This window comes from Myotis daubentonii, chromosome 1 (genome assembly GCF_963259705.1).
Source record: "Myotis daubentonii chromosome 1, mMyoDau2.1, whole genome shotgun sequence".
NCBI lineage: Eukaryota > Metazoa > Chordata > Mammalia > Chiroptera > Vespertilionidae > Myotis > Myotis daubentonii.
In genome coordinates, this window is record NC_081840.1 from 140,856,539 (window position 1) to 140,882,531 (window position 25,993).

The window sequence follows — 25,993 nt, forward strand, 5'->3', positions numbered from 1 at the left end:
GGATCGGGTCTAAACCGTTAGTTGGACATTCTTAGTGCTGCCACGGAGGTGGGAGAGGCTCCTGCCACCACCACTGTGCTGGCCAGCCATGAGCCAGCTTCTGGCTGAGTGGCACTCCCCATATGGAAGTGCACTGACCACCAGGGGGCAGCTCCTGCATTAAGCATCTGCCCCCTGGTGGCCAGTGCGCATCATAGCAACTGGTCATTCTGCCGTTCAGTCAATGTGCATATTAGCCTTTTATTATTATTATATAGGATGTCCCTATTTCCCCCCTTTTGCCCCCTCTACCCAGCTCTTGCCCCCCACTTCTCTCTGGCCATCACCATACTGTTGTCTGTGTCCATGGGTTGTGCATATATTTTCTTTGGCTAATCCCTTCTTTAAACTCACTTCTTTAAGTTTTTATTTTCAGATAAGTGCTTATAACTGCACTATTACATATTTTCTATTATACCATTTAGAATTATGATACTTTTTAATTGAACCCTCGTAAATTTTAGCACAATTTAATAAATTATGCTAGAAGCAATTAGGAGATTTTTCATGTAATGCAGATACATTTCAATTATTTTATTAATTTTTTAATATTTTGATTTGAAATAATCTCATACATGTAAAAAAAACTATAAAATATTACAGCATATTATATGTACCCTTCACCCAATTTCTAAGCTGTTAATAATTTAAACATAACCATTATACAACTAACAGAATGTGGAATATATATTTTTTATAATCTCTTTAATGTTACTTAATCCATTTACTTTGTTTTTGTTAATCTTCACCCAAGGATATTTTTCCATTGAATTTTAAAGACAGTGAAGGGAAAGGGAGAGACACATTGATTGGTTGCCTCCTGCACATGCTTTGATAGGGACTGGGGATCAAGCCAGCAACTGAGGTACATGCCCTTGACTGGAATCAAACCTGGGACCCTACAGTCCACGGGCTAATGCTCTATCCACAGAGCAAAACAGGCTTCAGCTTAATTCATTTACTTTTAATCTATATGTGTCTTTATATTTAAAGTGGGTTTTGTTTTTGATTCACCCTCATAATCTGTCTTGGCTTCTGGGGCTTCTGGGTCTGGCCAGCCATGGCACCGGGGACCCGATCGGGTCCTGGGCAGCAAGGCAGGGCTGGCTCCTGGGGCTTCTGGGTCCTGCCTACCTTGCTGCCTGGGGCCCGCAGATCAGGTCCCGGGCGGTAAGGCAGGCATGCTGGCAGCTCATGCTGTCCCACCCTGCCTGCAGTATGCAAATTAGCCACCATCTTTGTTGGCGGTTAATTTGCATATCGTGCTGATTAGCTCATGGGAGGTGTAGCAAAGGTACGGTCAATTACCATGTTAATCTATTATTAGATAGGATGGGTGCTAGATTTTATCAAATGCTTTTTCTGCATCTATTGATATGATCATGAGGTTGTTATCCTTCAACTTGTTTATGTGGTTTATCATGTTTATTGTTCTGTGGATATTTTACCAACTTTTCATCCCTGAGATAAATCCCACTTGATCGTGGTGTATGATCTTTTAAATGTATTGCTGGATTCCGTTTGATAATATTTTGTTGAGGATTTTAGCATCTATGTTCATCAGGGATATTGCCTATAATTTTTATTCTTTGTGCTGTCTTTATCTGGTTTTGGAATTAGGATATTGCTGGCCTTGTAAAATGAGCATGGAAGTCTTCTCTCCTCTTGAATTTTTGGTATAGTTTGGCAAGGATAGGTGTTAGTTCTTTAAATATTTGGTAAAATTCACCTATAAAGCTATCTAATCCTGGACTTTTGTTTGTTGTGAGTTGTTTTTGTTACTGTTTTAGTTTCACTAGTTTTAATCTGTCTATTCAGATTCTCTGTTTCTTTCTGATTTAGTTTTGGAAGGTTGTATGTTTACAGGAATTTATATATTTCTTCCAGATTGTTCAATTTGTTGGCATATAATTGTTCATAGTATTTTCCTACAGTCTTTTGTATTTCTTTGGTGTCAGTTGTTACTTCTCCCCATTTGTTTCTGATTTTATTTATTTGTGAACTCTCTCCTTGTTTCTTGGTGAGTGATAAGTTGGATTAAAGTTTCTCAATCTTGTTTATCTTTTCAAAGAGCCAGCTGTTGGTTTCATTGGTATTTTGTGTTGATTTTTTTAGACTCTATTTCATTTATTTCTGCTATGATCTTTATTATTTTCTTCCTTCTGTTCACTCTGATGGGCAATATTGCCCATCTCCCAGTCTTTCCCTGAAAGAGGTTTATTTGGATACTTCCAAAGATACTGCTGAGGGTCAGCTTCTAATTCAGCTAGAACAGGGGACCAGAATAAAAGACTAGAAAAGCCAGAGGATACTTCTCTTGCCATCTCCCCCTCACCCACTCCAAGTCACAAATATCCTCCTAGGAGAAGTTTGCACAACATCTAGAACCCCAGCTTTTTTAGCAGCCAACCAAGGGAAAATACCCCCAGATCACCTGGCTCTAACACCCAACAGAAATTGCACTTGAGTCCCACAAGACAGTAGCAAAAAAGGAGAAACATTTCTTCATGGGTTCAGGGTCACCACCTCGTAGCTATAACCCCCACTCCCCACCCCCCCATACAGATGGAGCTGGCAAAATGTCCAACTACAAGTTTCTCCCTGGGAGGAACTTCACTACATACTCTCCCAGCTGCTACTTGAGGGACCGTGTTCTAATCGTCCTGCACCTCAGTGATGACTGCAATCTTCCTGCTTTGGGACACGGATGTAATGATGCAACCACTAGCTACATCTTCACCATTATTTTGTATCATCACACTGTATGATCCTGCTATATCAAATTCTACATAAGTCCTTGAACAAGCCCTTTTGTTTAAATTAATAATGCTATCTCTCTCCAAATGCCTCTCAGGACCCCTTCACCTAAAGGTGTTAGTTCAGGACTAATTTCAGATTGTTAGTGCTTCTGGGGCTTCTGGGTCCCGCCTGCCTTGCCTGGTTTCATAAGTATAATATTCCAGGATGTACTACAGAAACTTTCTTCTTCGAAATAATTTGAAAACTCTACTCCTTACTTCCCCAAATTCCCACATCACTGAGTCAATAACTCAGTGGCTATCGCTCCAACAACCTCTTTAATCTGATTATATCTGTATTCCTTCATTTTTTTTCTACCCCTTTCCTCAGTGGGTTCAAAATTAATGGATAGGTAGCAGAGAAATCATCAGAAGCCAGGTGTTGGGGAAAACGTCCTTACCCTACTCAGCAGGTTCAGCACCAAGGACAGGGGCATCCGTGCTGTCCGAACTGACTCGTCCCATTCCTATGCTTTTAGTCATGCCATGATGGTGTTCCCTAAGAGCTCCCCCTCGTTGCTGAATTTATCTCAATCATAGCTGTCACCTTACATTGAAATTATTTGTTTATTTATCGCCCCTACCACACTTAAGAGTACCCTCCTTAGCCTCACTTAGTACAATTCCTGGGACTTAGTAGACTCAGCAAATTATACATGAACTAATAAATAAATCAATGACTCAATAAATAAACAAATATATTTCAGGGGAAAAAACCAGTAAAGTCTTACGACACACTTAGAAAAAAATAAGTATGCAAGGATTCAAAAATCATATATTTGCTACTAGCCCTTCAGACATCAGTTCTCAACCCTGGCTGTTCATCAGAATGATCTGTAGAGATTATTAAAAATGCAAAATCCGAGTTGCTGCCTCAGAAATGTAGAATACGAATCCCGAGAGTGGGGTGTGGCATGTGTAAGGGAGTGGGGGACAGGTGATATCTGCGGGCATGAAGTAATTATTCCATATATAGCTTTAAGTGCTGCTATCCTAGAGGGGGAAGTAGGCATTTTGGAGGGAGGAAGCTCCAGCTGTGTTTCTATGGGCGACAGGCAGGACCCAATCTTTTCCGCTAGGTTAAAGGGAACTCAAGAAAAAGTATGCCTTTATGCTGACATCTGCTGATCTCCCACTCCTGCTGGTAGAGTTATTCTTTCTGGTCCTCCCCTTCCTATCTGCAACCTACAGGTACACAGTCCTCAGAACCACTTCGCTTCCCAGCTGGTGCCAGTAGCACAGGGCAGGTCCACCCTGCTTCAAAGAAATGCCCAAACCAGCACAGTGGACATGAGAGAAAATCCCTTTCAGCTTTTGATTTCCTTTCTTTTATCAAACTTCACCTTTCAGGCTATCTTTGTAGAACTTGCTGCAAAAAGTTCTTACCAAACTGTGATGCTAAACATTTTTCATTAAAACTTGAAAGCTCCTATATCTGTAAGTAATTTGAGCTGCCAGGCACATTTCAATTATTTCAATTAAGGTAATCTGTTGTGTTTTTCTTTTTGTCCAGAAAGAGTAAATTTTAATTTTCAACACTTATGTAAAAGGATTTCTGCCAGATTTTTCACAGATCTGAAGGCATTTATTAACTGGACTTCATTATTCATGCAATTCAGAAATATCATTCCTGGGTCTTTAATTGTGCCCATTGTTATAACAATTGACCCAGTCCTTTCCTTAAGTAGCTTATGGTGTGGTTAAAGTATGCAGGGCTGGCCTCAAATGATGTGAATCCATGCTCTTCATCACTCTTCTGCAAAACCTAGGAGCCTCATGACTTTTATGACATAACTATGCTGACCAAGAACAATTTACTTGATAAATCTACAAGGTGACATCATTTTTAAATTGAATTTTAAAACCTTGATTTATTAACTCTGTTATTTAAAACTTGTGTTTTAATATTTCTAAATTCCATATTAATATGGTATGAGAGTTGTTCTTTTGCAGGAGAATATTCAAACTCTAAAAATTACAATCAGTTTTAAAAGATAACATTTGGCCATACCCTGTTTGGCTCAGTGGATAGAGTGTTGCCCACGGACTGAAGGGTATCTGGTTTGATTCTGGTCAAAGGCACATACCTCAGGTGCGGACTTGATCCCTGGCCCCAGTTGGGGTATATGCTGGAGACAACCAACAATTGTCTTTCTCACATTGATGTTTATCTCTCCATCTCTCCCACTCCCTTCCACTCTCTCTAAAAATCAATGGAAAAATATTGCCGGGAGCCGGTCCATCCTTGCTGTTTCAAAGGACCTGGCATATATGGCATACTATTCTTAAAATGTTTGCTCACCTTCTTGGCACTATGTGTTTTAACCAAGGTCTCCTCTCTGAGAAAGGTTGTTTCCCCAGGTAGGGATTTTCCCCTGAAGTTAGGGAGGGAATAAAGCCCCTCAACTAAGTGCCAGGCGGGTAATTAATCACTTTAACTATGAACAATCATGCTTAAGCTACATAATCTTTACTCCCTGGAATGGAGATAAGAAACGCCCTAACCTTTGTAATAGAGATTGATAGGATTGAATCAACTGGTATAAATACAGATGTAACAAGACAGAAAGAGACAGAACTTAGAAGACAGAAGCTAGACACAGAACCTAGACACAGAAGCTAGACACAGAACCTAGACACAGAAGCTAGACAGAACCTAGACACAGAACCTAGACACAGAACCTACACAGAACCTAGACACAGAACCTAGTCACAGAACCTAGTCACACAGAACCTGGCTGGAGATCCTAACCAGAACTTCGCTGGAGATCCAGACCAGAACTTGGCTGGAGATTGTGGCTAGAGATCCTGGCAAGGCTGCTGATCAACTGAATGCTGTCTCCGTGTCATTCCTTCTTCGCTGACTCTGTCCACAACTTTGGGGACCCCTGGACCCGCTGGGGTTGGACCCCAGCAAAATATCCTCAGATGAGGATTAACAACAACAAAAAAAGATATTTGATGAAAGGTTGAACTCTTCAGTGTATTTGAAACCATTTAGAATTATATAAAAATGTATATCTCCTACAGTTAATATAATATGTATATATTATATAAATATATATGTATATATTTCCATTCTTTAAAATTAAAAAAATTTATATTCCTAATCTTTTCAGAAAGGCTAACTATTAAAATATAACAAAAACTTTGTTATAGTATTTCTGTTGTTCAAGGAAGGAAAAGCTTTCTTTAAGTACAACTAAAATCAATGTACTTATAGTTATACAGAAGCCTGGTGCACAAAATGCGTGAACTGGGGTTGGGGTCCCTTCAGCTGGCCTGTGCCCTCTCGCAGTCCAGGATCCTTGCTCCTTACCACCCGCCCACTCACTGCTCCTTACTGCTTGGCTCACTGCTCCTTAGTGCTGTGATGGAGGTGGGAGAGGCTCCCGCACCACCTCTGCACTAGCCAGCCATGAACCTGGCTTCTGGCTGAGCGGCACTCCCCCTTTGAGAGTGCACTGACCACCAGGGGGAAGCTCCAGCATTGATTGTCTACCTCCTGGTGGTCAGTGCACATCATAGTGACTGGTCATTCTGCCATTCAGTTGATTTGCATATTAAGCTTTTATTATATAGGACTAGAGGCCCGGTACACAAAAATTTGTGCACTTGGGGGGTCCTTCAGCCCAGCCTGTGCCTTCTCAGAGTCCGGGACCCCTCGGGTGATGTTCAACTGCTGGCTGGGGGATTGGGCCTAAGCTAGCAGTCAGATATCCCTCTGGAAGCCTGGGAGCCCTTGGGGGATGTCCACTTGCCAGTGGGGAGCAAGCCTAAGCTGCAGTCAGACATCCTTAGCGCTGCTGAGGTGGAGGGAGAGGCTCCCACCACCACCACTGTACACGCAGCCATCAGCCTGGCTTGTGGCAGAGAAGAACTCCCCCTGTCGGAGTGCACTGACCACCAGAGGGCAGCTCCTGCATTGAGCATCTGCCCCCTGGTGGTCAGTGTGTGTCATAGTGACCAGTTATTCCCAATCATTCTGCTGTTAGGGTCAATTTGCATATTACCCTTTTATTATATAGGATAGAGGCCTGGTGCATGGGTGGGGGCTGGCTGGTTTGCCCTGAAGGGTGTCCCGGATAAGGGTGGGGATCCCGCTGGGGTGCCTGGCCAGCCTGGGTGAGGGGATGAGGGCCATTTTCAGACTGGCCACACCCCCTTCAGGGTGGGGGTCCCTGCTGGGTGCCTGGCCAGCCTGAGTGAGTGGCTGATGGCTGTTTGCAGGTTGGCCACAGCCCCTTCAGGGTGGGGGTCCCCGCTGGGGTGCCTGGCCAGCCTGGGTGAGGGGCTGATGGCCGTTTTCAGGCTGGCTACACCCCCTTCAGGGTGGTGGTCCTGCTGGGGTGCCTGGCCAGCCTGGGTGAGTGGCTGATGGCTGTTTTCAGGCTGTCCAAGCCCGCCAGCAGGGACCCTCACCCCATGAGGGTGTGGCCAGCCTGGGTGAGGGGCTGATGGCTGTTTGCAGGCTGGCCACGGCCCCCAGCCACCCAAGCTCCCAGTGGAGGCTGGCTGGAAGCAGGTATCTGGGATTTATTTATCTTCTATAATTGAAACTTTGTTGCCTTGAGTGGAGGCTACAGCCAGCCAGGGCAGGCAGGAAGCTTGGCTTCCCCCATCACCAGGCCAACCAAGCCTCCTGCTTGCTCCAGCTCCCTGGCTGCTGGCCGCCATCTTAGTTGGGTTAATTTGCATATAGTCGCTCTGATTGGCTGGCAGGCATGGCTGGTGAGTGTAGCGGAGGGACGGTCTATTTGCATGTGTCTCTTTTATTAGATAAGATTACTATAGTATCTGCCACATGACTTCCATCTCCTGGTCTTGTCAAAATAGAAGTGATAGAAAGAGAAAAGAAAGAGACAGTGCCAAAGATAGAATGAAAATGAGGAAACCATTAAAATCACTACAGATGAACATAAACTTTATAACCCTATAATACATCACTAAATTATACAATTTTTAAAAGGTTTTTTCTCTTGTATTGTGTTCCAAAGACCAATGTGGCCACACATCTGAACCTCATCCTCCAATTCATTATGGCATGTTGGTAACCAAGCTAGTAATTTCACCTCCATCTGCCTGACTCCTAGGTTCTAATATCAGAAGGGAAAGAGGGCAGTCATTTGCCACCTACCCCACCACAGCTCCAACAAGAGGGATAACTACACAACACTTACAGAAATGTTTCTTCTTCCTTGATTTTATAATGATGTACATTGTCCAAAACAACCCCCACCATAAAGAGGGGGAAAGTTACATTTTAGAAAGAATTATAATGAAGCCAATACCAACAAAAGCACAACAAATACAAGTAGACGTTCATTCATTCAACACTAATTTATTGATAGGCTACCATTAAATTATATCTGAGATTATGGGTTAGAAAATAATGTTGCATTCTCTCACTGAGACCAATTTGATAAACATATACAAACCAGACACACGTACACATTTTCAAATTTAATATATTTTCAGTAACTGTTGATACTTTTAAGTTAAATTTTTATATCATTCTTATTTTAAATGGTATAGAAATAAATGTAATATAAAATATAATAAAATCAAGTCCATTTGCCCATTTAAAGTATTGCAATTCATTATCCAAATGTGAATAGATTAATGTGCAAAAGGAAATATACTAGGCAGTTTGCAAATATTAAAAGCATGTATTTCGCTGCAAAAAAAAAATGAGGAAAAATTTATTGACCAAGAACTAAAAAGTTAAGTACAGAGAAAATGAATGAAAAAAAAAGAATAGGAATAAGTTGAGCAAATATCTGTATCCTTCAAAAGATAAATGACTGTGGGACAATTATCTAAGTGAGCAAAGTGAAGTGAGGTCATGAGCAGTTACATAGAGCAATATAAAAACAAGTTGATTAAACTCATCTCTGCCTTATGAGAAACTAGCATAACTACTGTGATAATAGAGTTAAAAATCAGAGGAGAAAGGCACTTCCTTGGTGACGTAAATGTGAGGCCTGTTTAGTCAGGAAGATATCTGACTCAGCATTCTGTTGAGACACAATGTTCTGTCTGCCATGTACAAAGTTAAAGTCTTAGGAGTAGTAAATGTTTTAGCTCTCATATATTTGTATACAGAGTGGCTAAACTATTGAATACACATTTGAAGAATGGAAAAACTTTAATACATCATTAGCATTCTAATATTTTATGAAAGTGTCACAAATGGACCAAAAGTCTAAAACCAATCAATGTAAAATTGAGTCTCCCTATTTAACACAGATTTAAAGAGCAATGATTGAGGAACTGTCATGCCAGGAATTGTGTTAGAAACACAAATACTGAGAAACACTTGCACATAAAGTATTTTGAAACCAGAGAAATTTCATCTGTTAAAAAATTTCCTGGAATAAATTGTTTTCAGTTATTAGTAAAATATTTTAGGTGCAAGAAAATCTAACTAGTCCCTGGCAGGGTGGCTCAGCTGGTTAGAGTGTCATCCAGTACCCCAAAGGCTGCAGCTGCCGTTACCAGCAGGGCACATACCTAGGTTGCTGATTTGATCAATTGCTGGGAAGCAACTGATCCATGATGCTCTCTCACATCGATGTCTCTCTCTCTCTCTCTCTCTCTCTCTCTCTCAAAAACAATTAAAAAAACATTCTTGGGTAAAGATTAAAGAAAAAACATAAAGAAAACCTAACTAGTGATATATTTGTCCTACTTTTATCTTTTGTATTTTATAATATCATCAAATAACACTGAAATTACTTCTGATGTACAGAATAAACAACCCAGAATTAAACTAGAATGTAAATACTAAAGGTAAAAATCATCAAAACAGACAGGCCGTCATCTATACCACTAAATGGAATCAAGTGGGCAAGGCTAACCTTCATGTTATGGTGAGAGAAGCAACACATCTAAATATTCTGAAAGTGGAGAAAACTGAAAGCACCGATTAGTGATACTTTATTATAATTATTGTGCTTAAAGTTGGAAAAACAAGGTAGGAATATTTCAAAATGTTAAAACTTTGCCATTAAAGGGGATTGAAAAACAAATTCAATATTAAGGCGTTTTTAACATTTTACTTTCCAGAATCACAGCTTAAAAATCTGTAGAAATGTATTGTTTTGTAATGGCCCATCCCACAACCCACCCCATTCTTTCAATTTAGACAGCATGTTAGCACCTCTCATAGTATTGCTTTATGTTTTCCTAGTGGCAATAATTAAATCCCCAGCAGCTCTAGAAGGCACCTCTGTCTATAAGTCTCAGGACTCTGTAAACAACAGCTGTACAACAAGTCTTTCCAGGCATTCTGCAGGGATTTGTGACTGATCTCTGTATCTGGATAAAGTGGCGCTTTTTTACTCTCTATAAAGTCTAGCATGATTTGGCGAACCAATGCCCCACAAGGAAACTATTCATACCTTGGAACCAACATTAAGTTCAAACTATTTTATTTCAAATTATCTAGAAATACTAAAAAAACAAAAACACCTTTTTCTTTCCAAAAGATTAAAGACTAAATTTTTCACAAATATCTTCTCTTGTATTGCTTCTGCAGCTACACACTCTTTCATCTTCATCTTCTAAAATGAGACATTATCTGATTTTCCTGGTGAGGACGAACAAGAACATTTTAGGTTTGCCTCATGCTTACCAATTTACAGAAGTATTTGCCATTCATTTTCTTTTTGTACCCAATAGTCCAGTTTCACGACTTTGAAGCACTTAGACCATATTTGCCCAAAAGGTGATCTAAAAATCCTCAGCTTTGCTCTTCTATGATGTGATCCGATGAAGCCAAATGGAAAAACAAGGTTGAAGCCTCAGTTAGCACAGGCCTATGCTGTTTTTCTCTGCATTAGGACCATAAAAGCACCATCAAAACCATAAGCCAACGTGCACTGATTAAAATGGGTATTTTAGTGAGTGACAGCATCATGGTGATCGAGACCTCCTTTGCATGTCCCCTGAAATCCACAGCTAGTCAGATATCCAGGACCCAACAAAGGGTCCTGTGCGCCACACACTGAAAAGTCCATGGCCAGTATTTCCGAAGGTGGGCATATTGGAATGTGTAGGAGAGGCAGGATGAGAGGGGGAAGAGGGGACGACAGGGACAGACCCATCACTGCAGCAAGGCTGAACCTACAGGTCCAGCAAACACAGAAGCAGCGGTTCAGTCGGGGTGCAGCTCCCACACCACAAACCAGTGCAAGGCAACTGCCAGCAGCATTCCTAACTCTCCCTCCCCCCAAGTCCAGATCCCTCCCCAGTTGCAGCTGTGCTCACACTGTTAAGAGACCAGCAGCAGCAGCAGAGCAAAGCCTCCAGCCTCCAGGCCACAGTACCTTGCTGCCAGTGGCCATAGGGAATGAGGTAGCAGCTCAGTGGGCTCACACACTGGCTCCCCTCAACTGGCCACATCCCCTGTCGGGGGGGTGGTGCCCTGAGACCCAGGCAACCCGGATCCAACACCAGAACCCACTACCCTGGTCACCCCACCTCCACTCCCAGGTCCAAGGCAAAGCCTCCTACACCTTTACTCACAGGCATCCCCTGCCCCAAGCTTAAGTAGTACAGGTAAGAGAAAACAAGAACTGCGCTATCCTACCATCTACTGGATAACAAAAGAAAGGCCTCAAATTATCAACCTGCTGAATTGTGGAAAGGAAAATGTTCCCAAATAAGAAAAGTGTTCACCACTTCAAATGTGCCTGCAGAGGAATGAACGGCCCATCAAGCAGCACGGACCACCAAGGTAACAATTACACGGGAAGACAATGACCATTCTCCAGAAAGGAACTCAAAAGGTCTCAGCAAGACATTTTATAAAAACTGGAAAAAAATGCTGTAAGTAAAGTAGCAATTAAGAATGTTCTCTACATAAGATGACAAAAATTCACACTTAAACACAGAAATTAATCAGTTTAGTATTACATGTTTATTTAATTCATAAGAAAAGATTCTCAGCGTAGGAATCACCAAGGTTTCTATTGCATGCAAAACTACTATTAGGATTTCCAACACAAGGTGTCTCCAGGACTGGTCTCGTATTAGTAGTGCTCAGTCATCTGCTTTGTTGTTTCTACAAGAAGGAGAACTTCAGTGCTGACCTCTGCTAGCTGCTTCTGAGCCCTGTAAAGATTGTAAACAACAGGTGCTTAGTATTTTGTTTTTCCCTAAGTGACTTGCATTTTTATAAGTATCCAGGATAGTATATGGAATTTCGCATTAAATGGCATTTTAACAATGAAAATGTGTCAGAGCAGAGCTACTCTATTCAAGTATAGGTTCTAAACTGTTCTAAAAAGTACTTATGTTTCTAGGGAGTGGGGAGAGGGGGTCCCAGCTAAGTAATCCAAAATAGGGAGATGATGCAGACGGCTTATCAGGTAATACTTGCTGCCTCTGGAAGGGCTATACTTACAAGATCCTTAAAGATGCCCTTGGACATATTTAGCAGCCACTTTAGAGATTTAAAAAAAAAAAAATCCCTCAAAGACATTGTCAAGCATTTGCCTTCACCACCCTTATACAGTACACTCCTTACCTTGGAGATATTAATAATTTGACACCCAGGTGTAATTTAGAGCAACAACCTCTAAGGGAGAACAGGATAGCCTGGCTGGTGATCAAATGAACAAAAACAGCTCCAGAGGCCATTGCTTATAACATTGTTACCAAGGCGTTGGAGGTGGCATCTGCCCTTTCTGTCTTCCCCACACCCTCCTCCTGCAGATCACATTATTTTTAGCCGCTTTGTCAATTATACTGCCCCTCACCCCTATGTTCATCTTTGCCTATTTAACACGTATGGCTCTCTGTGGAGTAGAAAAACTACAAAGGATAGTTTGTCTAAAGGCGCCCTCTAGTGATAATAAAAAATATCACAATAAAGAAAGTAAATTTACCAAGTACCAGATTGTGTTGGAGGAACTTAACCCTTTGTGTTTAAGTTGTCTTAAATGTTTCTATTTAGGGGAATTCTGACACGCGATTTTATAATAATATTGATAAATTGTAGATCTTCAAGACATTCAGCTTAAAGACTAGTAGATCAGGTTAACGACATGGAAATATTAAGGGGGAAAAAACTAAAGGCACTTAAAACCAAAAAAGGAGGAGAGATGAAACTGTCGTGAAGGAACATTTGAAAGGTAAGTTTATTTACTAACATCATTTGCCAAAGTTATACTATCTAGTTAGCTTTCATGCCCTACTAATCTCATGAACCTGGCACAATAGTAATTATGTTTTAAGTTTAGAGGCTAATTGACGAGTTAAATTTATTTTCTCTGATTCATATAAAGTTCATATAAATGAACATATAAAGTTCATTTCTTTTCCAATAATTTTCTGGGTTCCAATTCTTCTTGATAGAGTTGCACATATTTTTCCGATTCTCTTTCTGCTGTCATCTTGAGAAGTTTGCAAAAACAGGAGTTCTGAGTTCCAAATGACATCTTATTGAAGCATTACGAGTACATATTAACTCCTCTGAGGTTTCTTGAGATGCTCTGTGTCTAAAGCAAATAAAAGGATACATTTTCAAAGTAAGTATAACCTGAACAGTTTATAATTGTTTTCTTTTGTTTTGAGTCAACGACTCAGAGATCAGCTTTAAGTGTGAAAAAAAAAGCTGACATTTAAAATATTTTTCATCAATGTCCACTGAATTAAATCTGAGTTATAAAGTTAATCATTCTTCTATTAGTACTCATGTACTCTGATAATTCAAAGAATAATAGAATCAGTTTAAACATTTTAAAGTAGAATGACATAACTTAATTCAAGAGTATGGAACAATTTTTAAATCACATTTTTCCCTTTTCTTTCAAATAGTCTTGTTTAACATCAACTGGTCTTAAAAATAAAATGATCCTCTAATTAGAATCATTTGGAAAGATCAATTCAGTGATAATAATGATGGAAACTGAAATACTAAAAAGGAAAAACAAATGCCACCTTCCTTCCAGAAATCTACAAAATAAATTGCTATTAAAGGAAGTGGAAGAAAGGCAAAACACTATCCAAAATGTAATTTGCAGTGAAGTGAATTAAAGCCCATTAAATCAATAAATTAACCTGTAAAAATAAGTCGAGTTGTGTCACTTTGTCTGCTAGATCCTTTAGTTTCTTCAATCTTTACTTTATACTTTTCTCCTACACAGTCTTCTGCCCTGCGCATATCCATTCGTGTTCTGAGTCTTACTGCTCTTTGTTTCCACGTGTCTTGTTTAGGCTTTAGTTCTTCACGTCTCTTTAGAAGCGCTTCCATTGCTAACTCCTGTTGAGGTGTCTTTTCTTCATCCAGACATATACATTTTGAAGATGATGGTTGCAGTTTTGCTATAAGATCATCATTCTGCATGAATAAAAGGATATAGTTTGATTATGAAGGTGTGGACACCAGTATGAAATTTTGAAATGAGATCAGTTGCAATAAAATGTTATCTGTACAGTGGTAGAGTCTTCGGATGTGGAACCTTGAATTACTCAGAATCAAAACCAAAGTTAAAATGACCAGGAGACAAAATATATATATATATATATATATATATATATATATATATATATATATATATTATATTATATTTTATTGATTTTCTACAGAGAGGAAGGGAGAGGGACAGAGAGTTAGAAACATCGATGAGAGAGAAACATCGATCAGCTGCCCCCTCCACACTCCCCACTGGGGATGTGCCCGCAACCAAGGTACATGCCCTTGACCGGAATCGAACCTGGGACCCTTGAGTCCGCAGGCCGACGCTCTATCCGCTGAGCCAAACCGGTCAGGGCGAGACAAAAATATATTTACTGTTGTTGTCTTTGCCACACGTCTGCACTTGACTTTATACTCCTTTTCCTATGACTGTTTCATGTCTATCATCCACAAAATGACTACATGTTGCCCCTCAGTAGAAAGTCTCTTACTTCTTCCCCCATGTTAACTGTTCATAATCTTTAAAAAAGTTTTAGAGATATCATATTGTGGTATTCAGAATTGTCAACAAATGCTTCCCAAGATTTCAAAATGAGACTAATTAATTAATCTTATGAATATGGATTCTAATGGCATAGGTCTTTTACTGAACCAGAAACATTTGATGCTAATTTGAATTGCATTCCAAGAAGAAATGATTCCCTGGATTACAGAGAAATTAAAACTCTTACTGTTAAAGTTTAGTGACATAAGCCCTACATTTTTTAGAACCAAAAAAAGTGGGGGTGGGAGGCTGAATTCAATAATGCTATCTTGAAATTCTTTTACTTCCCACAAAGTAAGGGAAGATACTAAACAAAACAAGGTCATCATCACCAATAACAGACTTCCTGGAATGTCAGTGATAATGGTGACTGCTGTGTGACTGCGCTGTCTGGTGCCCTCTGACTCTCTCCCCAGGGAGCTCACCCTGGGAACCCACCACCGTGTTGTGAAGGACAAAGCAGCCCAGGCCACATGGTCAGTCCTCACACAGGTGTCCAGCTGAGACTGCCCAAGGGAGCGTCCCAGCCAAAAGCCCGCTGCACCTGACAAACCCATGAACAAACAAGCCTTTAGATCAGCGGTTCTCAACCTGTGGGTCGCGACCCCTTTGGGGGTCGAACGACCCTTTCACAGGGGTCGCCTAAGACCGTTGGAAAACATATATAATTACATATTGTTTTTGTGATTAATCACTATGCTTTAATTATGTTCAATTTGTAACAATGAAAATACATCCTGCATATCAAATATTTACATGACGATTCATAACAGTAGCAAAATTACAGTTATGAAGTAGCAATGAAAATAATTTTATGCTTGGGGGTCACCACAACATGAGGAACTGTATTAAAGGGTCGCGGCGTTAGGAAGGTTGAGAACCACTGCTTTAGATGATTCCACTTCCCAGCTTCAAGTCATCCCAGCTGGTGGCAAGTGGAAAAGCAATGAGCTGGCCTCAGTGCAGATTTGTGAACAAGTAAATGCTGCTTTAAGACACGAGGTTTGGAGGTGGTTATTAAGCAGCAATAAGTAACTGGCACAGATACTGACATTAAGGATAGAGCGCTGGTTTTCAATAAGGAGGCCAAATAGGCAGCCGTGCCGTGCGCCTTCTCATGGAGCAGATAGAAGGAACAACTAAATCGAACAGCATCCACCCGGAATTGACGAATCAACAGCTGGTGAGACAATCCATGGCTGGAAATGACAGCGGACTCCTGGAGAATGGTAGGATCCGGGATCTGGGCCAGAGAGACAGACTGGCGACCACCGGGCCAGCGGGTCAGAAAGAACCTGCGCGGCACCAAGTCCGTCCCTTGGGGACACGGTACCACTGGACGGTGGAGGGTCCGCAGGACGGCTGGCAGCCGGGCATCTAGATCTGAGTCTTCAGCCACGAGAGGCCGCGCCCAGGAAGGCAGCCTGAGGAGCTGCCGAGCTGCGCGGTACCAGGGGGAGAGAAGCTCGCAGTGGCGCGGTTGTTCTGCCTTTACATTTTCCTTGCTTTTACTCACTAAACCCAGTTCATAGGACCTTTCCATTACAAACACTCACCGAGGCTGTGGCGCAGGTGAAGGTGCAGTTTTGTGGAGGCTGGGGAAAGGCTGCGGAGAGGAGCAGGATAGGGAAAGGTGACCAGGAATCCGGCACTGGCACCTCCTCGACCCTCCAACCCTAAGCAGCCATTTCCTCCCGAAGAGCCAGCCCCTCGCAGCGCCCGCAGGGCAACTAGCTTTGCAGAGGAAACAGACTCTGAATAGCCCCAGGGAGCCCTTGGGAACTGGGTTGTGGTGCTGTTTTGTCCGGAAACCAATACAGCAACACCCCCACCTAAAGCCCATGTCAGAAATAGACGCTTGTGTAAATAAGAATGAAAGCAGGCGGATAAAGAAGGCAGATTGGTCCTGCCAGCCTGCCTTCGACCGAGGCTGTGGAGACAGACACAGAGGAGTGGTGGATCACTGGGAATTTCTACACATGCTGACTACCTACCAGGAAACTGAGAAGTGGCAGACAGGACAGTAGAGAGGAGTCTTAAACCAGCCCCCCTGGGACATTAAAACGGGCTGAAATGCATGACACTTCAGCTTTTTATTTTTTATCTTTAACTTATTTTTTTTCCTTTTTCAGTCTTTAACCTTTTATTTTTTTTGTATTATTTTTCTTCATTCCATTTTTATTATTTTTTTAATTTTTTATCATTATTTTATCTGATTATTTCTTTTTTCCACCCTTTTCTTCCTCACTTCTCCCTTTTTCATCCTGTTTCTCTTCTCCTATCTCTGCTGTATTTTTTCTCTCTACACCTTGTTAAAAATTGATCTTCCTTATCTGCTTTATTGACATGTTACTATTATTGTAGTCTCTGTTGGCTTACTCATATATCTAATTTCCTCTCCCCTGCTTCAAGTCCATGCACCCTTCTCTTTTCTCTTTCTTCACTAGTCAATTTTTTTATGCTGTTGTTTTTCCACTCCTCTCTTGATCTCTTCTTCTCCTAATAGCTTAATTAGTTCCACTCAGTAAACTCAAGCCTATCTACACCTCTCCTCTATTCTCCTTTTCCAAAAATAGATGAATATATAGAGAGATAAATTTTTTAAAAATGTTTTTTGTTATTTTTTTATCTTGTTATTTTTTATTGACTAGAGGCCCGGTGCATGAAAATTCATGCACTGGAGGGGGGTCCCTCAGCCCAGCCTGCCCCCTCTCAGTCGGGAGCCCTTAGGGGCAGGAGATAACCCAGTGATCAGGAGAAGGCGACGCCCCATCACAACCAACAGACAAGCCTCCCACAATGTTGTTGTTGCTGCTGCTACTGCTGTTGCTCTGGGGCATCTCTCTGTGCTGTGGTTCATACTCGCAGTGCTGGGGTTGTGCCCCAGGTGAATGAGGTTCAAGGCCTGGCCCTGGGGGTTCAGGCCTCCCATTGCTTGCTGCTGCAGAGGGACAGCAGGTCCTGGCCCGCTGGCTTACATGGCGTTCAGATTCAGCAGGCTGGGCTAGAGCTGAAGGCAGGGCTGGCTGGCCACTTACTTGGTCGTGTACTATTTGATGAGAGCTGCCATCAGTTGAGGGTTTGACTTGAGGATGTTGAGCATGTGCTGCTGCTGGGGGAGCTGGGAGACATCAGGGTCCGCAGCAGGTCCTGCAGGGCACCTGGAGAGATGCTCTGAGGTGGCTGCACCTTGAGTCTGCATAGACATCACGCTCTGGGCATGCCTCACATTGACTGTTGCTGGGGGATGGGTGTCGGCTGCCACTGCCGGGGCTCGGGGGGCAGAATAACAGGCCCACTGACCTGGTTGGGTCACATTCAGGCCCACAGGGGCCATCTGGCTCTCAGGGGTCTCTGTGCCTCAGGGGCATACCGTTGTTGGTGCTCACCCAGTACAGGTGCTGCTGCTGCTGCGGCTCACGTGCAATCTGCCGGGTGCCTCCACTGCTGCAAGTGGGCTGGGCAGTGGGCAGTGGGGCTGGCACCTGGTTGGTGGGCTTCCCAGTGCAAACTGTGGTGGGGGGCTGAGTTCTGGCCACGCTGGAGAAGTCGGCTAGTGACATGCTCACAGGAGAGATCTGGGGTATAGTCGGCGGCTGTGGTGTCCAGGGTGTGCTGGGATGCAGTGTGGGGGGTCAGGGTGGTGCTGAAGGAGGGGAAGGCAGACTCAGCTGAGGCACGGTGTGGGTGTTGATGGTGGCATCCACTGCCACATGAGCTACGCATGCTGCCGATGGTGCTGTATCTTCTGCAGGTGGAGCTTCTGCTTGATGTTGAGGTAGTAGGGAATGGGGCACGTGTTTCTTGGCAGTGTTGGGCATGGTAGCAGCAAAGGGCGATGAACTGTTTGCACACTCCACAACTTCCATTGGTCTTGTGCTGGCAGCGCTTGGTGTGCTGCACAACCCATCTCATCTTCTGGAAGGACAGCTGCGGGCACTCGGTGTTGCAGTACTAGCGGGCATGCCTCAGGGACTGGGTGCAGCACTGGATGGCCTGGCACTTCCACTCCCGGAGGCTCCTGAACTGTGGCTCACCTGCCACCCCTGCGGGGGCAGAGGCAGCCCTGCCTCCTCCGCTCCAGCTCCCTGCCTCCTCTGCTCTGGTTCCCCTGCCTCCTCCGCTCTGGCTCCAGTGGTGGCCTGCTTCCTCCATTCCAGCTCCCCCTCCTCCTCTGCTCCAGCTCCCCGCTTCCTCCATTCCAGCTCCCCAGCCTCCTCCTCTCAGGCTCCCCCGCCTCTTTGCTCTGGCTCCGCAACTGCCTTACCGCCTCCTTCCCAATGGCTCCCTCAGCGATGGCAGCGCTGTTTTCCTGAGCAGCCAAGACCTCTCAAGACCCCCCCTTTCCCTGACTCACCAAGAAACAGGCTGTTTTGGAGCCAACTTTTATTGTACTTGCTGCGGCGATGAAGCAAGCATTCCACCAGGCTGCTCACACTGTCCGCTCTCAGCGGCTGCCCTCCAGGACTGGAGGACTCTGGCGGGGCTGCGAGGACTGGGCACTGTCATCTTGTGGCTATGGATGCCGCCATCTTTGTGATGGGGTGGCAGTTAATTTGCATATTACCCTTTTATTAGATAGAATTATTTTGTTTTTTACTTTTCTTCTTATCCACTCATTCTCTTTCTACCTCCTCTATACTGAACCATGGCATTGCCCTATCCATTCAATTTCTCTACCTTACTTTCTGGATATAAGCGCTGCCTCTACAGATTCTGTCCCCCCCCCCCCCCCCCGCCGCCCCCCCCCCCCCCCCCCGCTTTTTTCTTTCTGGGTGTTTGTTGTTTGAATTTTTTGGTTTGTTTGTCTTATGGAGTTTTCTCCCCATATATGTATATTTTTTTATCCTTCATTTTGTTTCTTTTTCTTTTCTCTCATCTTTTTTTCCTCAGTACAATTGTTGCTCTCTCCTCTCTCCTAATTCTCTGGTGGTCACTTTTATTGGGGTTGTCAGTATCGTGAGTACATTTGTGTTTTGTTCCCTTTGTGTCATATCTTGTCAAGTTGTATTTTGTGTTGTTCTGTCAATGTGGTAGAGAGTGAGCCACATAACCAGAAACCCAGAGAGGAGACTCCATCCATGAATGGGACAATAACACTCAAGACACAACTACACCAGGAGGACCCAAATATCCCAAGTAGGGAGCATCCATAGAATACCCAACCATAAGACCTGAGAGTTGCACCACTAGATCCCACAAAACATCTACTATACAAGACAAACTCAAAAAAATCTGGGTGACATAGAAGTTTGATCTAATACATAGTAAAACCCCACAAAGGAACAGCAAAAAATGGGGAGAAAAAGAAACAACCCACAAACAAAACAAAAGGAGGAATCACCAGAAAAGGAAGTAAACAAAGTGGAGCCAAGCAATTTGTAAGAGAAACAATTCAGAGCAATAGTTTAAGGACGCTTAAAGGATGGAAGACAAATTCAACATGTGTAAGAATCTAGAGGAAATGAAGAAAAAAGTGGAAATGAAGAATGACATAGCTGCAATAAAGAACACAATGGAAAGTATTAACAGTAGATTAGAGGAAGCTGAGACTGCATCAGAAGACAAGGTAAAAAGAAAAAAACACCCAAGCAGAGCAGCAACTGGGAAAAACAAACCTTAAAAGCAGGAGGAGAACCTAAGCCAGCTAAAGGACAACAGGAAATGAACATCTACATAATAGTGGGGCCAGAAGAGAGGAAACTGAGCAAGGAATAAAACACCTGTTTGAAGAAATAATGACAGAAAACTTCCCTGATATTGGGAAGAAAAAAACTCACACAGGTCCAAAAAGCACACAGAGTCCCAAACAAGATGAACCCCCCCAAAAAAACAACACCAAGATACATCATAATTAAATTGGCAAACACCAACTACAGAGTAAGAATCTTAAAGGCTGACTGAGAAAGACAGCAAGTTACCTATAAGGGATCTCCCATTAGACTATCAACTGATTTCTTAACAGAAGCGCATCAGGCCAGAAGAGAATGGAATGAAATATACAAAGTGACACAAAGCAAGGGACTGAATCCAGCAAGGCTATATCATTCAAAATTGAGAGGGAAATCAGGAGCTTCACAGACAAAAAAGGACGAAGGGAGTTTATTACCACCAAGCCAGCATTATAAGAAATGCTAAATTGATAGCTATAAAAGGAAAAAACAGGAAGGGAGGAAGGAACACAGGCACGAAAAATAAAAATGGCTACAAACAAGTACCTATCAATAATAACTTTAAACATAAATGGACTAAATGCTCCAATCAAAAGACATCCAGTGGCTAAATGGATAAAATATCATGACCCATATATTTGCTGTCTACAAGAGACCCACCTCAGAACAAGGGACTCACACAGACTGAAAGTGAAGGGATGGAAAAATATCTTCCAGGCAAATGGAAATGAAAAGAAGCTGAGGTAGCAATACTTATATCTGACAAAATAGACCTCAAAGTGAAGGCCACAATAGGAGATAAGGAAGGCCACTACATAATACTAAAGGGATTGATACAACGAGAAGATATAACCCTGGTAAACATATATGCACCCAATGCAGGAGCACTCAAATACATTTTAAAAAAACCCTCCTGGAAGATATCAAGGGAGAGATAAAAAAAACAATACAATCATACTAGGGGACTTTAATACCCAACTGACATCACTGGATAAATCCTCTAGACAAAAAATCAGCAAGAAACAGCAATCCTAAATGACTCACTAGATCAGATGGACTTAATTGACATCCTCAGAACATTTCACCCCAAAGCTGCAGAATATATGTTCTTCTCAAGTGCACATGGGAAATTTTCAAAGATAGATCACATATTGAGTCACGGGCAAAATCTCTCCAAATTCAAGAACATTGAAATCATATCAAGCATCTTTTCAGAACACAATGGCATACTATTAGAAATAAACTACAATAAAAACAATCAAAAACTTCAAACACTAGGAAGCTGAATAGCATGCTATTAAACAATGACTGGGTTACAAAAGAGATCAAAGAAGAAATTAAAAACATCCTAGAAACGAATGACCATGAAAACACAACAATCCAAAGTCAAACACAGCGAAAGCAGTCCTGACAGGGAAGTTTATAGCTCTATTGTCCTACTTCTAAAACACAAGAAAAAATTGTAATAAATCATCTAACTCTCCAACATAAAGAATTAGAAAGAGAGCAACAAGAAAATCCCAATGTGAGCAGAAGGAAGGAGATGATAAAGATCAGAGCAAAATAAATGACACAGAGACAAAAAAAGATCAATGAAACCAAGAGCTGGTTCTTTGAAAGGATAAACAAGATTGATGAACCTATAGCCAGGCTCATCAAGAAGCAAAGAGAGAGGATCCAAATAAACAAAATCAGAAATGAAAGAGGTGAAATAACAACAGACCCCACAGAAATACAAAGGATTATTTAAAAATACTATTAACAACTCTATTCCAACAAACTAGACAACCTAGAGGAAATGAGCATATTCTTAGGAAAATATGACCTTCCAAAATTCAATCAGGAAGATTCTAAAAATCTCAATAGGCTGAAAACTATGGAGGAAATTGAAGCTGTCATGAAAAAGCTTCCAGCAAACAAAAGTCTGGGACCTGATGGCTTCACAGGGGACTTTACCAAACATGCAGGGAAGAACTAAAACCTATATTCCTCAGACTATTCCAAAAATTCAAGAGGAAAGAACACTTCTAAGCTCATTCTATGAAGCCAGCATTACCCTAATACCAAAACCAGATAAAGACAACACAATGAAAGAGAATTACAGGCCAATGTCCCTCATGAACATAGATACCAAAATCCTCAACAAAATTCTAGCAAATTGGATCCAGCAGTACATTAGAGAGATCATACACCATGACCAAGTAGGATTTATCCCGGGGATGCAAGGATGGTAAAATATCCACAAATCAATAAACGTGATATATCACATAAACAAATTGAAAGATAAAAATCACATAGTCATATCAATTCATGCAGAAAAAGCATTTGACAAAATCCAACATCCTTTCTTGATTAAAAACTCTCAGCAAGGTAGGAATAGAAGGATCATACCTCAACATAATAAAAGCCATATATATATGACAAACCCACAGCCAACATCATACTCAATGGGCAAAGACTAAAACCATTTTACCTAAGAATAAGAATGAGACAGGGATGCCCATTTCACCACTCCTGTTTGACATAGTTCTGGAAGTGCTAGCTATAGCCATCAGACAAGAAGAAGAAATACAAAGTATCCAAATTGAAAAAGAAAACGTAAAACTGTCATTACGTAAAATGTCATGTCATTGCAGATGACATGAAACTGTATATAGAAAACCCTAAAGACTCCATTAAAAATTATTAGACTTAATAAATGAATTCAGCAATGTAGTAGGATACAAAATTAATGCCAAGGAATCTATGGCATTTTTATACACCAATAGTGAACTTACAGAAAAAGAGATTTTTAAAAAGTCCCATTTACCACCGCACCAAAAAAATTAAGATTTTTAGGAATAAACTTAACTAAGGAGGTAAAAGACCTATACTGGGAAAACTACAGGACACTGAAAAAAAAAATAGAGGAAGACATAAATAGATGGAAGAACATACCATGTTCATGGATTGGTAGAATCAACATCATTAAAATGTCCATACTAGCCAAAGAAATCTATAGATTCAATGCACTCCCCATTAAAATTCCAATGGCATATTTCACAGACCTAGAATGAACTCTCCAAAAATTCATCTGAAATACTAGTTTAAAAAAAGACCGTTACTAGCTACAGCAATCGTGAGAAAAAAGAAGAAAATAGGAGGGATCTCAATACCAGATATTAAGCTGTATTACAAAGCCACTGTTCTCCGATAAGGGTTTAATCTCCAAAATTTAGAGGAACTCATACAACCTAACAAAAGGAAGATAAACAATTCAATAAAAAAATGGGCAAAGGACCTATATAAACACTTTTCGAAATTGGACCTAAAGAAGGCCAAGAGACATATAAAAACATGCTCAAAGTCACTAATCATTTGAGAGATGCAAATCAAAACAACAGTGAGGTACCATCTCACACCTGTCAGAATGGCTGTCATCAACAAATCAACAAACAGCAAGTGTTGGCGAAGATGTGGAGAAAAAGGAACCCTCGTGCACTTTTGGCGGGAATGCCACTGTGGAAAACAGTACAGAGTTTCCTCAAAAGTTAAAAATGGAACTCCCATTTGACCCAGTAATCCCACTTCTAAGAGTATATCCCAAGAAATCAGAAACACCAATCAGAAAGGACATGTACACCCCTATGTTCACAGTGGTATAATTTATAAGAGCTAAGATTTGGAAACAGCCTAAGTGCCCATCAGCAGATGAGTGGATTAAAAAATGGTGGTACATCTACACAATGGAATACTATGCTGCTGCTGTAAAAAAGAAGGAACTTTTACGATTTGCAACAGCATGGATGGACCTGAAGAGCATTATGCTAAGCTAAATAACCCAAAAAAAGATAAATATCACATGATCTCACTCATTTGTGGAATATAATGAACAACATAAACTGATGAACAAAAATAGATCCAGAGACAGAGAAACACCAAACAGACCGTGAAACCTCAGAGGAAAGGCCGGGAGGGTAGGGAGTGGGGGGCTTGTATGCATGTATATTAGCATAACCAATGGAAACAGACACCGGGGCAGTGAAGGCTTGTCCTGGGTGGTGGGAGTGGCCGGGAAGGGGTTGATGGGAGAAAAAGCAGACATATGTAATACGTTAAACAATAACAAAATTAAATTAAATTAAAACAGAGTGTTGACACTAAAATAGAATCACTCACATACTGGGAGTGCCTTTGAACTACAGGTGGATGGAATCTGACATAATGTAGAGAAGCATGAGAATAAAAACCAAAAGGCCTCCAAGAAATGGTGAGTGGAGGCCTGATGGCCTCTGAGGAGGCTGACAGCAAGGGCTTCTGGCATTTATCTGCCTAATTTTCATAATTTTTTTCCTAAACTGCTGTAAAATCAGCAAAAATGCCTTGGCAATTTTAGCATAGTTTCTAGCATATTGGTTGGCACTCAAAGGGTTAATTGACCTTTTCCTACAAACATGAAATGTCACCAGTATCAATTTTTAAAGTCTTACATATATTTGGGGTGTGGGGGCATTTTCCACTCTGTTCCAATCACTTATCTGTAAATAAATACTTTGTGAAAGTTTATAGCACCTGTTGATAGCTAGAAGGGTAAACCTGTGTCTACTATACAAAATTTTATTAATTTCATCACAACAATGAAAGCATGTAACTGAAAATATTTTTTTTAATATCTTTTATTGATTTTTTACAGAGAGGAAGGAGACTGAGAGTTAGAAACATAGATGAGAGAGAAACATCAGCTGCCTCCCACATGCCCCCCACTGGGGATGCGCCCACAACCAAGGTACATGCCTTTGACTGGAATCAAATCCGGGACCTTTCAGTCTGCAGGCTGACGGTCTATCCACTGAGCCAAACCGGTTAGGGCTGAAAATATTTTAAAACATATTTATTTGGTTGTAAAATTGATAAACATAGGAAGAGCACACATTTTGAGAAAGTGAGTCTTCCTGATCAGGACCATAGCCATCTTCCCATTTCAAAGTTCCTTCTGAGGTCCCTCCATAAAGAACACAGGTGCACACTGATATAAAATGGTTATTGGATTTTATCCAAAGAACTTTTAGCCCAGAAGTGGATCAATTATGGGAAGTATTTCTCTCATTATGCATTTTTCTATAATATGTAACATTACAGTATAAAAATGTGTACATCTTATATAATAGAAGCCTTATATGCAAATCAACCGAACAGCAGAATGACCAGTCGGTATGATGCCACTGACCACCAGGGGGCAGATGCTCAATGCAGGAGCTACCCCCTGGTGGTCAGTGTGCTCCCACAGGGACGCGCTGTTCAGCCAGAAGCCAGGCTCATGGCAGGCGAGAGCAGCAGAGGTGGCGGAAGCACTAAGGAGCAGTTAACAGGTGGGCCGTAAGGAGCGAGGGGTCCTGGACTGTGAGAGGGCACAGGCCGGGCTGAAGAATCTCTCCCGCCGCCCCCCACCCAGTGCTCAAATGTTGTGCACCAGGCCTCTGGTCTGATATAAAATGCTGTATATACTTAATTTTGTTTCCATTATTGATATGCAGTT

At 41.7% G+C, this 25,993-nt stretch overlaps 1 pseudogene; it reads right to left on the reverse strand.

Annotated features, from left to right (window-relative positions):
* Window positions 1-13,899: 13,899 nt before the first annotated feature.
* On the reverse strand, window positions 13,900-19,315 carry LOC132235784 (CREB-binding protein-like; annotated as a pseudogene).
* Window positions 19,316-25,993: the final 6,678 nt, after the last annotated feature.